The sequence below is a fragment of the Castor canadensis genome, chromosome 16 (assembly GCF_047511655.1).
Source record: "Castor canadensis chromosome 16, mCasCan1.hap1v2, whole genome shotgun sequence".
Lineage (NCBI taxonomy): Eukaryota > Metazoa > Chordata > Mammalia > Rodentia > Castoridae > Castor > Castor canadensis.
Genome location: NC_133401.1, coordinates 27,012,468 through 27,026,906, shown reverse-complemented (window position 1 = coordinate 27,026,906; position 14,439 = coordinate 27,012,468). Strand labels below are relative to the sequence as shown.

General features: G+C 43.9%; 1 pseudogene; it reads right to left on the bottom strand.

Moving 5' to 3' along the window:
* Positions 1-14,338: 14,338 nt before the first annotated feature.
* On the bottom strand, positions 14,339-14,439 carry LOC141418313 (U6 spliceosomal RNA; annotated as a pseudogene).

Below are 14,439 nucleotides of genomic sequence, written 5' to 3'. Positions count from 1 at the left end.
GCCATCTCCACCCATGGCTGTAGCTGTGCAGATGGATGAGGCCACATAACACAGCAGGTCAGGTTGTGACTTTGGAATTCACGTTGTGCTTGTCGTAGGATTGTCACGTCAGCAGCCCCACAGGAAGAGGATCTACCCTTCTCAGGAGCCTGGTTCTTGGGGTCCTATAACTGGGACCAGGGCTTACGCTATGCTCATTGCAGACACCTCCAACAGAAAGGGGGTTTCCTCCACCCCCTTCCATATCCACTTGATCTGTCCTCATTTCACTGAGGGCTAGTATATAGCACCAAATACACCTGGTTCTTTCAGAGCTGGCATTTTTTAGATGAAACTGACTGAAGTACAGTCCTTCCTTCTCAAGACTTCCATGGAGTCCCCTTTACACTTTCAGTCCATTCAACTGCACTGCATTGTGGGGTCCTCACCAAGGCCAGTCACCTCCCCAGCACTGTGGATGCTACTGGGAAGTTGCAGGTCTCTGTTGCAGGGCAGATGCCGAGCAGAAGAGACAAAAAGTACACCTGACTGTGCAGCTCATGTGGAGCTTCATCATGGGGATGACCATAGAGGAGATAGAGGGACATGTGGAAGGAAACATGGCTCTTCTCTGGGATCTGATTGTGGATTTGCTCTGCTAAAACATCCAATCCATGGCCTACCTTTTTTCTTAGCAACAAAATCCTCACACCCATCTCCCCAGAAGAGATTCCAAGGCATTCTTACCTCCTCTGTGCCCCTGTTCCTCAGGGCTGAATTCTTCCAGTTGGTTGGGTGATGATTTGTATTTCATGCATGCTCACCACACACTGCATGGGTCATCTTGAGGATGGACACCCCATCTGTGAGCCCCACCTTCCTCCTTTGCATCCTGCACTTCTCTCCTCAGAGTGGTCATGGGTCAGTGGTGTCTGGGACTTGGAGCAGCCTTGCCATCATTAATTTCTAGAGCAGGATGGAACGTGGGCTTTGGACATGACAGGTTCTTGGTGTTGTAGAATGTAGGCACCCACTAATGGGTCCTTATCTGATCTGAGCCCTAGAAATGGTCCATATAATGTACCTAAAATCTGCATATCATCACAGTCATCAGCAGAAAAGAATAAAGGAAAGTTCCCCAAATGGAGAAGAATCCACATCAAGCACAGAGGCCTGAGGTAGGGGCTACTGGATTCTAGGATCATCCAGGGGTCACTAAGGGTAGGTGTCCTGCTCCACATGGAGGTGGAGTCAGGGCTCCAGGTGAGGGCTGCAGGTGTGTGTCACTTTCTCTGTGTTTGTAGATGGCTCTGGGCTTTCTCTGCTCACTGTTCAGGACCCATAGGCAGCACAAAGCTGCCTCTCTGTTTGTATAAATCAGATTCACTCCAGTGCTGTCATCCATAATGTCTGTCTGACATATGAGTGTGAGGGTCACATTGGACCCATCCCTACCTGTCACAACTCTGAGAAAGTGCTAAGTTGATAAGAGTGGCCTACACAGGACAGATGAACAAACCTCCTAATGAGGCCAGATTCCTGCATCATCTCTGGGAGTAGTGCTCTGTGGGAAATCAGGAACAGAATTGTGAAGGTAGGTTGTTTATTTGAAATTTTTGTGTTTTTAATATTATAGGTATTTATTACTACAAACTTCCCTCTTAGAACTTCTTTTGCATCACTCATTAAGGTTTTATTTTACTCTTTTTCACTTTTGGTGCTGGGAATTGAACCCTGGGCCTGTAGCATGCTAAGCATGTGCTTGGCCACCTAGCTGTCATCCTACCTTATCCCATAATTTTCCATATATGCTGCTCTCAATTTAGTTTGACTTGCAATAGTTTCCAATTTCCCTATTGATTTCTTTGACCCTATGGTTGTTCAATATTGTGTTTTTAAATTTCCATGCAGTTGTGAGGTTTCCTGCTTGCCTTTGTGGTCTGAAAAGATACTTGGTGTGATTTCAGTCTTCTGAAATTCATTCAGACTTGTCTTATGACCATCCTTGCTCTTTCCTGGAGAATGTTCTGATGTATGCAAGGGGATGTGTGCTCTGCTGCTGCTGGCTGGGTGTTCTCACTTGTCTGTTAGGTCCATTGGGTCTGTAGTGTTGCTCATGTCCCCTGTTTCCTTATTGTTTCTAAGTATGGATACTGTATCCATATTAATGTTTGACATGGAAATAGAATAGAAGATTGAGAAATAAAAGGACACAGTTTTAGCCATCTGATATTTGACAAAGGGCAAAAAACATATACCATTGAAAAGACAGCCTGTTCCCAAAATGGTGTTGGGAAAACTGGTTCTCCACATGCAGAAAGATAAACATAGGTCCCTATCTCTCACCCTGTAGAAAAATCAATTCAAGTAGATCAATGATCCCCTGTAATTCCTACAATTTTGAAAGTACCACAGGAAAACAGGGAAGACACTAGAAGATACAGATACAGGCAACAACTTTGTGAATGGAATCCAGCTGTTCAGGATATTAGAGCAAGAATTGATAAATGGGATTAATCAAATTTAAAATATTCTCAACAGAAAAGAAATAATTAACAGAATGAAGAGAGAACCTGCAGACCACAAGAACATCCTTGCTAGCTATTCACTGGACAATATCCAGAACAGATAAAGTTCTACAGGGCTGGCAGAGTGGCTCAAGTTGTAGAGTGCCTGCCTAGCAAACATGAGGCCCTGAGTTCAAACCCCAGTACTACCAAAAGAAAGAAAGAAATCTGTATAAAGAGCCAAAAAATTATCCCTAACAGATCAAATAAATCCAATTAATGAGTGGGCAAATTCATTGAACAGACAGTTCTCAAAAAAAGATGCTAAAATGGCATGTAAATACATGGAATACAGGAAGTATGTAATAATTCTTTTGAATTTTTTACAAGGACTCACAGCTGAATTTCACTTGATTTTTCAAGGGGACATTGAACTTGGAAATTTCTGCAGTGCTCATAACATTAAGATTTTGGGGACACTTTTTTAATTATTATGCTGGGTGGGGGTACAGTGTGATATTTATAAAAGTCCTTACAATATATCAAATATATCATACTTAAATTCACTCTTCCACCATTTTCCTTCATCCTGCCTTCCCTCCAATTCCTGGAATAGTTTCAACAGATATCATTTTTTTATTTAAACACATGTGTACACAGTATTTGCGTCATATTCATCCTCCTTCACCGTTTCCCCTCTCCTACTGGTACCCTCTGCAGACAGGACTAGTTCTGCCCTCTGTTCTCCAATTTTGTATAAGAAAAGAAGAAAAAAATCACATTTTTGGTTGTTTAAGATAGCTATGCAGCCAAGCACCAGTGGTTTCATGCCTGTAATCCTAGCTACTCAGGAGGTAGAAATCAGGAGGATCACAACTGAAAGGAAGCCCCGGGAAAATAGTTTTGTGAAAAACTATCTTGAAAATCCCTTCATAAAAACAGTGCTGGTGGAGTGGCTCAAGATGAAGGCTCTGAGTTCAAATTCCAATATCATAAAAAAGATAGCTACACAGGGAGTTTTCTTATGGAACTTCTATGTTTATATGTGTTATAGATTGATTTGGTTCATCTTCTCTATTTTTCTTCTTTATACCTTAGTCCTTTTCTTATGGTGGTTTTAACCACAGTAAAACTTGTATATCCATTCTTCTGTAGAGAGTACATAAACCATAGTTACCTTCTCATCTTCCTTCTTTTACCCTCCCTCCCTTAAATGTAACCTTACTTACATATAAGGTTACTCTGTCCTGTCAGTGAGGGCACTGACAGGGACAGAGTGGGATGTTGAATGTTGAATGTGGACATGCGGGAAGACCCTGATGAGGCTGAGGTCATTGAGTTCCTAAATTCTGAAGAGAAATTTGTCACCAGTAGTAGTTTCTCCTTCCCCAGAGGAGAAGGTTAACCGTGCATACTCCAAGGAATCTATATTGAACTGCTCCCTGACAGTTGCCATGCAAACAGTCCTGGTTCACCAAGGTCCCACCTCACCACCTATCTTTGCTTCTAGACTCATAACTACATTTAGGCTCTTTAATATCCCTAAGAGTGAGTTACAGAGTGAAACCCATCAGGCTGAGTGCTACACGCCAAAGTACTTACTTGATTTTGCTAAGTTATTCCCACAGAAAACTGAGGACCCCATATATGTGGTAATTGATACAGTAGTGAGAGATAATGGTAGAAAGAATAAAAATCAAATCATGGCAGAGTTTTTGATATGGACCCACTAAACAGAAGTACTGCCTGAGTCAAACCTCCAGCCCATTTTGCTCTTTTTATTTGGAGATGGAGTCTTGCAAACCATTTGCAGGGGTTGGTTTTGAACTGTAATCCTCCTGGTCTCAGGCTCCCAAGTATCTAGGATTACAGGCGTGAGCCACTGGCACCCTGCAAGATACCCTATTTTATGTTGTAGCTCATGAAAGCAAAGACAGTTCTGGCATCATTTTTTCTTGTTGGTGGAGCAAATGGTGACCCTCAGCGAATGAACTGGAAATCCACATCTGCCTTGATTACTATAGAGGAATGAATTTAAATAGTTAGAGGAGAGAGGAATGTTAGTGGGATTTATCATTAAAGTTTCCTCAATCCACACTGAAAGAGTCCAGAAAGTATCCCTCTTACCTGTCCTTTGAGGAACTTGTGAGGGCATCACTGACATTCTGCAAGGCTCTATGACTGCTCTTCTCTGCAGGTCAGAACTTGCAGTGGGAATGGCTGCTGCTGAGTTGGGAACCTGAATGTAGCAGGATTGTGTAGGTCCTGGAGTGGAAGGTTCAAGTGAAGGCATCCTGCCACCAAAGGCAAGGTAACTTTGGCTACCATAGAGGACAGCAGATTCACAGAAGCATAAGGGGCTGAGGGTGTGCTCACATGGTAGAGCTTGCCTACCATCTTTGCCTAGCAATCACAAGGCCCTAGAGTCCATCCCCAGTGCAAAAAGAAAAACTTAAAAAGCAGCATTGGAATGTTCTGACCACAGAGAGCCACCAGCAAAACAGAGAGGATGCCTGAAAACTTCTTACTTGATTTGTATCAGCACAAAAGTTCAAGGTCAAGAGAACAAAAATATGACTCAAGTCATAAAAAATGAATCATGGCCCTTCATCAATTCCCAGATTCAACTCACTTTTCAGGCACAAAACCCCTTGAGAGAAGGGGAGGCTGGGGACTCCTTCAGGAATTATCCTGGCATGATTCAAAATGCATATGCTTTCTCTCTCTCTCTGTCTCTCTTTGTCTCTGTCTCTGTCTCTGTCTCTCTCTCAGATGCTATGGCCTTTCTCCATAGTTACTGAACTGAGTAAAAGGAAATAAAAAGATTTTGAGGGACTACCTGGCACTGGATTTGAATTGATATTGATTCCTAGGAAGACACAATGTCGCAGTGGTCAGCCGGTCAGATGACGGCCTTGTGGATGTCAGGAGGGCAGTGTAGTTTAATCACAAGTCTGTCTAACTATCCCATTGCTGTTTCTCAGGATCCAGAATGCCTAAGTGCAATTGACAAACTTAGCAACTGCAGAATCCCCATATGGGACTCCTGGCGTGTGGGAGAAGGCACAACAGAAGTGGACATCCTTGTATTTTGAAGGTTGCATATTTCTCATTTGTGTGCAGAACTCCAGCCTGTGTACCAAGAAACCTCAAAAAACTGCTGGTGTTCAGAGGGGTCAAAAATAGCAGCAGGTTCTGCAACAGGTCCAGGATGCTGGGTGCTGGTCACTCTGGCCATGTGGTCCAGCAGATCCAGTGGTATCAGAGGATGAAGTGAGGCTGTGAGTCTTTGACAGGGCCCTGTAGTGAGTCATGGCTCATGACTCTAGGATATTTGGTAAAGTCCTGTCCTCCTACGTGGACAAATGCTCTGTTCTTGAGAAATCACATTTACTTGCTACTGGACCTTAGGAGGCACTGAACATGGACAGAACTGAGTGCTCATGTATCCTGGGCTACCTATCATGAACCAGCCAGTGCCATAATCTGGGATGTGAAAGCATCCCTCCATCATGACATGGAAGTGGTACACATGCAATGGAACTCGTGAAGACCCTGAAGGCACAGGTAAGTTAATGAAGTGGCCCAATTGCCTGTGGTCGCCTCTCCTGCTGCAGAGCCCCCTCTCTCCTACCTGCACATAGTGTCTCATGCAGAGCCCTCTAAATAAATGACAGTGGAAGAGAAGGCTCAAGCTTGGTTGATGGATGGTTCTTCAGGACATGATGTCAGCACTTGAATGTGGACAGCTCCAGACCTACAACCCACTCTGGGGCATCCCAGCAAAATGGGAGTGAGGGGAAATTTCACCACAGTCAGAGCTTTGGGCAGTGCACCAGGTTGCCCACTTTCCCTGGTAAGATAAATGACAGATATATGATTACATACCTGTCCATGTGCTAGGCCAATGGTGTGGCTGGATATTCAGAGACTTGAAGGATTATGAGGGAAAATGACAAGAAGGAAATTGTGTAACAGGGACATGGCTGGACCACTCTGAGTGTGAAAGGAAGTGGAGAAATTTCCATCCTGTGTGATGCTCAACAAAGAGTGATCTGCAGAGGAGGAATTTGACAGAATGACAGTTGATGCTGTTCCACAGATGCTAATTTGTTTCTTTCTCCATCACCCATGTCATCACTCAGACCAATGATGAAAGTGGACATGGTGTAAGGGATGGAGATTGTTCAAGGGCTCTGCAACATGCACTTCCCACTCACCAATGCTGACCTGCTTACAGTCACCACTGAGTGCCCAATCTGCCAGCAGCAGAGAGACACTGATGTGACACTGCTCCCTGAGGTGACCAGCTAGCACCCTGGTGGCAGGATGGCTACATTGGACCCTTCCATCAAGAAGGGACAGAATTTTGCTCTTACTGGAAGAGACACCCTGTATACAGATGTGCCTCTCTTCCCGGCACACATTGCTTCTATCAGAACTACCATCCATGGACATACAGAATGCCTGACCAATTCTCGTGGTGTTGTCACTCCAGGTATGAATTTACCTCCTTACAGCTGGTGAATCCACTGGTCTTGCACATTCTCCATAATCCTGAAACAGCAGGCTTTGTGGAATGTTGGAAATCCCTTTTGAAAACCCAGTTCAGAGTCAGCACAATGGAGAAGGGCAGAGGTGGGCATTGCTTTATTCTCCCCTCTTAACTGGGTCTCTTCCCTTCTCACAGTTCCTCCCACTTAACACTACCAGTGACCTCATTGCTGTTGGATACATGAATCCCTCACTTTCCTCCACCTTCCTCTTCAGATCCTCCTTGTGGACATTCAGAATGGAAAAGTGTAACCTGAGACAGCAAGATCTGAGGGAGACTGACTCCTCTAGGCTGAGGTGGTGGGGGGGGGACTCTGTGACTTAATAGGCAGGACCCTTGTTCACATGGGTAAAGGACTGTGTGGCCAAATGCTGCTTATAATGTGGACAGAGGAGGTTGTGGGACTGTGGCTTCCTCTTCCTCTTTTGGTCGTTTCTTTTGCTCACAGGTTTGCCTGGTTTCTCACTTCAATCTCCTCCCTCCCTTCATCCAGCACTGGTTTGTCACCTTAGGCAGGCACAGGGATGGAAAGAGGTGAGATTTTCTCAGATTTTGCTAAGTGACTCTAAGACAAATATCTTTGGCAGGATGCCCAGCCAGGTGTTGTGAGGCCATCTCAGGACTTTTCTGTGGACACTGAAGCCCCACAGTCTTGTTCTCTCTGTAGCAGAGGTTCCTACACTTGGGACTTCTCATTTCATGCCTTCTCTCCACCCCACGTAGAGAGAAATGGTGCTGAGAATGTCTGATGGTTTCACTAGGGCTGGATCCTGAATTAGGATCAACTCTGCAGTGAGAGAACTCAGATTACACGAGACCCTTGACCTTGCTCCCTGAGTTTCTTAAGTCAGTCTGGGGGTGGGTCAGTACATAGGGCATTGTAGTGCCCAGTGACCAGCAGAGGGATGTCCACAGGTGCAGTACCCAAGCAGGCTGTAGTCCAGGAAGCAGTAACTGGGATCTGCAGTTTCTATTCCCTGTTGCCAACTAACTACCACACAGCCAAGGTGATCCTAGTGGTGGGGAAGAAGTGGGTCTCTTGGGCACTGTTCCACCTGGATAGGAGACACACCACTCCCATGCTACTACTCTCTCCTGAGAGCAAACCATAGGACTGGGAGCCTCTCGTGTCACTAAGCTGTGACACCTGGAGGGATGAGCTGTGTGATGTGGAATTGATCTTCTTCTCTCCTTAATGAGGCCACTTTTGGGGTTTTTCTCCATTCATGATCTGAGTATTCACCTGATCCCACAAAGTTTCTCTCATCCTTCTGTGTTTGTTCAAAACAATTATTCTGTAGGGTTTGTGTTGACAGTCCTATGGTGCCCCTTGCTGGTGTCACTTTTAGTTGAAATTTTGTGTTTTCTGTTCTATTCTCACCTAGGCAGGACTCAAGTAAGGCTGGATAAGTAGTCAGAGGTCATGTTATTAGGAAACCATAATGTCAAATTAGATGTTCAATAGATACTTGGCCTGCAGAAATTCCCAGCTTACTTCAACCCCACCTGAGTATGTTGTATGCACACTCAAGGTAGCTTACAAAATAGAAATGCACTATGGCCTCTAGAAACAGGTGCACTAAGAGACATCAAAGGAAAGCCAGCAAGAGCTTCACCTGCATTCTAGCAGCCCCTCTGGCTTCACCTTCAGCACATCCTCCCCATAGCACCTTGATGTTACCACTGTAACAAATTACATAGGATTCTTTCATTTCCTTTAAACATAGGGTTTATGTTGGGAATGCCTTCCTAAATAGTAAATGTTGTATCCTTTTGTTGGTATTGGAATACCTATTAGGCATTCAGTTTATATTTCATTTACTCACAACCATTTTGAAAATTGATCCTCATTCTTGTTTTCAGTTTTTGTTCATATGTTTTCTCTTTTCTGTGTTTACTATTTCAATATACACATATAATACCATATTTTATTTGGTTGTTGCTAGATAGAATTTTGTACTGCAAAGCTTTTGGCAATATGAACAGCACTCCTATCAATATTCTTGTGATTGCATCATGGTGCATATGTGTGTATTTTTATCTAGAGTGTATACCTCACAACAATTGCTGGTGACTCCCTTCCTATTAACTGCATGATGCCAATCTACTCTGTTAATTGATTTAGCCAATTTCTATGAATTTTAATGCATGATGATTTTATGTGCTAATCATTGTCTCCAAATAGGATGCTCCTAATTTCATTTTCCTCTATATGGGAAGGACGGGTTTTTTGTATATGATTTCATTGAAATGATGGCCAAACATCAGGGCATAATTTGTCACAAACAGAAGGAATATATGCACACATTGAGGATGCCAGAGATACATGGTGCCAATGCCTTACACTCCCTTGGGAAAGACACTTCTACACCTCACTTCTCAACTCCACATCTATTGACATCACACTAGCACCTGGGATTTCGTAGAGGGATGACCCACACCACAAAAATAAGCAAATGCCACAAAAAGGTCATTTTTCAAACATTGATTTTATCGAGTGTGGTTTTCCTTGTCCACTAGGTGGTCCCATCAAACACAAGTGTGTCCATCTGAAATGGGTACTGCAGAGACTACACAATGTCATCACAAATGGAGGATCTTTTTTTGTTAGGACTCTGATTTAAACTCAGAACTTCATGCTTTGCAAAGCAGGTGCACTACTGTTTGAGGTACAATTCTGATCTATTTTGTTCTGGTAATTTTAGAGACAGAACCTTATGCACTATTTGCCCAGGATGACCTTGATCCATAATCCTCCACATCTCAGTTTCCCAAATAGCTAGGGTTACAGGCATGAGTCACTGGTGCCTGAAAAAGAATGGAGGGTCTTATGGAATCATTCTGCATTTCTCTATCTCAGGTTGAAATCTGCGTTTGTCCCATTTAATCTGTTATTTTCAGCAGATTCTGATTTGAGCTGAAGAAATGGAGACTCAAGAGCATACATTAGGAAATATGGTAATTCCCCACAGTAAGATATTACCTAAAGTGCAATAGAGAGGTGAGGACTGTAGAGGTACAAAAGGGTGGGAAAAGAATGAGCCAGCATTTGGGGCAAATGTCACAATTTAGTAGAGATAGAGTTCTCTACACAGAAAATCCAGAAATTCCCTTATCCCAGCCGTGTTACCCCAAATGATTCAGAGCAGAGAGTTCACCCAATTTATGTCCCACATTTTCTCCCAGAACCACCTTCTCCTGTAGGATTCATCTCCAGGACTCCACCAGTCTGGGTGCCCTGCTCTCTTTCCTATTTACTTCCTCCTAGCACCTTGTGTCCTTCTCTGGCTGTGCTGAGCCTGAAATATAAGAATCCCAAGGACCATGAGGACCAGCCCAGCCATGCCCACATGTATGAGATTCTCCTGGAACTCTGAGTCTCGGGATTGTGGACAAAGAGGACGTGGAGGCCATGGAAGTCCAAATGACCCCAGGATCCCTGCACATCCACTTGGGGCATCTTCCTCCTGGGAAGGAGATGACCCTCTGAGTCCCATAACTGAGAATTCTCCTTAATCTCCCATCATGAAGTCTGATGTTCTGCATGTTGGGTTGAGGACTGAGCTGCTCCTGAGAACCAAAGCAGAGAAGTAGGAACTGTGAAGTGTTTAAGGACCTGAGACTTCCCCTGGGCTTCCCAATCTTGTGTCTTCTCCTCATAACATAACTTCATGTAGATCTTGAATGACCCCTTTCTCTAATGTAGCAGGGTCCTCTCAGTTCTCCTCATTGGGCTCTTCTAGGATCATATATTATATGCACTCAGTTCACCTTTCCTTTATTTATTTATTTTTAAATTTTTTATTGTTCATTTATTCACATATGCGTACATTGTTTGGGTCATTTCTCCCCCCTGCTCCCCAGTTCTCCTTTCTGAGTCACTGAGGAGCAATTAGTCTGTTTCTGGACAGTAGAAAAAATTTCTCTCACCCAGAAATAACAAGCAGTCGTGTGCTCTCTGTTCACTTCATGACGCAAGACCATAAGCTAATTCTCCTGCCGATGAGTTTCCACTTTGTGACCAGCTAAGAACTCAGGGTCCAGGAGTGAGGGATTGGTCCTCACAGATGCTAGAAGTCAAGAGCAAAAGGGTTTGACAATCGCGGAAGTCTCCCCTGAACTCCACTCCAGCCAATTCCCTGGATCTTCACCATCCATTTAACCTCTCATTAACCAATAGTCATGGAGGTAGTAATACAATAAGATGTACGTGTATGCTTATTAGGTGTGCGTGTGTTTTACCTACCAACACTCAATGAATATATTTTTATCAAATAGTATTTTTAAGTCAAGTTAATCAGCATATTTCTGATTTCCTGGATTGTGAATGCATTTAGGTAGAATACATGTATATATGGAAATGTCACAATGAAACCTCCTGTGTAACTGTCATAAACTAACAAGATATCTTTTTTAATGAAGGACAGGAATGTAAAATAGGTCTTGTTCAATGGTGGGTACCAGTGGGAGGGGAGGGCATAAGGAAAGGGTAAAGAAAGGTGAATATGGTGGAAGTATTTTGTTTTTGTGTATGCAAATAAAACCATGAAACTTATCAAAATTATTCTAAGGAGTAGGGAAGAGTGAATAAAGGAGAAAGATGGAGAGGTGAAACTAATTAAGATATATTGTGAGCTGTTATGTAAATGTCACCATGTACCCCCCACGCGCTACAACTATAATATAATAATAAATAAAAAAAGAAAAGTCTGGCAGCCAGGCATCAGTGGCTTATGCCTGTAATCAAGCTTCTTTGTAGGGTAAGAAAGGGAGGATTATGGTTTGAGGCCAGTACGGGCAATTCGTTCATGTGACCTCATCTCCAAACAACCAGAGAAAAATGGAGTCAAGCAGTAGAGAGCCTTCTTTGCAAGTGTGGAAGCCTGATTACAAACTCCAGTCCCGCAAAAAAACAAACAAAAAATCCAAAGAATAAACCTGGCAACACATGCTAATGAAATATTAGTTAGGTGGATGTATATTTCTAACTACAGATTCTGCATGCTATGGTTTGAATACTTGTGTCCTCTTTAAAATTCCCATGAAAAGTCAGTCCTGAGAGGAACAGTAGAAAGATGCAATGTTTGTAGGTGACTAGATCACAAAAATCTCCACTTTATGCACAGTTCAGTGCTCCTGTGAAGGAGCCAAGGGGCACTGGCAGGGCCCCATCTGCCTCTCTGTTCTTCCTGCCAAGTGAGGAGTCCCCTATCTGGAAAGCACAGTGTTCAGGAAAACAGAGACTGGACCTTTTTAGACAACCAGCTGCCTGTCAAGACCTTAGACTTCTTTCCTCCACAAACAGGAGCAATGTCCAGGCTGCTGATCTGCCACCCAGTCTCAACCGAAAGAAAGCAGATTCACCTCTAGAATCTCAGCAAGGAGTGAATCTCTGTTAGTGACTTGATTTTATTCCCCCAACACCCATTTCTGAATTCCAAGCTTAAAAGCAGTGAAATACTCTTTGAAACTGCATAGTTTTAATTCACTGAACTTGCAGAAATTTGTTATATCAGCACTATCCAGCTCAAGGAACAGCAGTGGAATGAGGTTAATGAAAGTGTGTGTGTGCGTGCGTGTGTGTGTGTGTGTGTGTGTGTGTGTGTGTGTGTGTGTGTGTATACCTGATTCTATCTTACTGCAAGGCTCTCACTCTACTGACTGGACCACAGTTGCATCCTGGCAGACAGAAGCTTATCCCCTGGTCAATGGGATTTCTCTAAGAACTCCTCCAACAGTTTCTCCTTCCTTTCTCATTCATCTCTTCTTCAGTAAATATTGGAGCTAGAATCAACTCTGCATTTTTTCTGGGCAGGGGTCTTGTTTACTCTCCTGTTCCTCTTTGAGGAAGTTAGGAAGCCTTGGCTGTAGGAAACTAGAGCTCAGAGTGTTTTCTGAGCCCCTTCTGCTGTTGTAGAGTTTGGGGATTAGTGAGGGAGGATGACAAGGCCAAGACAACAGAGTAGGAAGGTGGCTGAGCCAACATTCGAACTCATGGCTTCTGCTTCCTAGATTTCCACAACAGGGAGAAGAAAGTGCTTGGCTCACAAGTTTTGGAGTCTGATTCTGTGGGTAAAGGGCTCCTGCTTGCGGAGTTTGCTAGAAAAGAAGACAGGAGAGGAAAGAGAGGTGGGCAATCAGGCAGCTTGTCTTCCACCCTATGGAGGCTTCTTTGAGGTTGGTCAGGACCCATAACTCACGTTTCCCCCTAATTCTGAGTCTTGTGATTCCCAGGATGCCCTTCTTAGTGTCTTCAGTGGAGATGACTCCCTCCCTGAGACCTCATCTGTGAGAAGAGGACAGCAGATGCTGGTAGAGAGATCTCTGTGGGTGAGAGGTTAGGAGGGCATCCTGGAAAATGCACTAAGGTGAGGGGGCTGATGCCACCTCTGACCTCCACAAACTGAGCCCACCCTCAGCTCTCCCTGGGGTCTGTTCTGACCTCTTCTTTCATCTGCCTGGCTGCATAGTCACCCCAGTGTTGGCCTCCATGCAAGATGAGGAGGGATTAGAGGAGTCCTGTCTGACATTCTGCACCCTGATGTCTCTGTCATACTCAGTCTTTGTTTTCCTCTCTGCTTCTCTGTGCTTGTTTATTTCTATCATCAGCAGAATGTTCCTCAGATACAACTTTAGGATTCAGTTAGTTTGAGTCACAAGACATGGACCAGATATGAGCCTTGCTCACCTGTGATAGAAAGGTGCAGGGGATCATTTGGGGGTGTCCAGGCATAGGGAGTGCCATTGAAGGAGCCATAGCATCTGTAGATCCCTCTGTGGATCACAGGATCCAGAGGGAATTAGCCTGGGATGTACCATTGTGGGTCTGCACTACAGGGAGCCAGTGTCCCTGGGGCTCCACCTCCCTGGACAGATGGTACATGCCAATGAAACTGTCAGAATTGTAGGACAAGGTCACATTCTCTCTTGATCTTACCACTGGGCATGGCTGGGCTGAGAGAGAAGAATTTTTTAATTGATCTGGAAGAAAAAGAGGCTGTTTAGTTAGGGAGGCTGTTCCTTATCACTGTGCCCTTCATTCCTGAGCTGAGAACTCTCTATTCTTTCTCCCAAGACTTATCTACCATGTCCATTTATGTGCTTATACTTTCTCTATCTCTCTGGGTCTCTGACCTCACCCTTGTACCCCAGGGTTTCCTTTTTGTTGTATTTTACACTCTGCCTTTACTAGCATTGGTTGGTTTCATCTTTTTTTCTTTATCTTTCAATTGAAGTCTCATTTTTCCTAATGTCTCTGTCTTTATGCATTGTTATTTATGTCAACCCACTTATTTTTTAAAAAATGGAATGCTTCTTGAATGTAAGTGTCTTTCTTACACATGGTCTGTGCTGTCTGCATGGTTCCAGTTGTAGCATATGTGCTGCTGATGTGAGCAC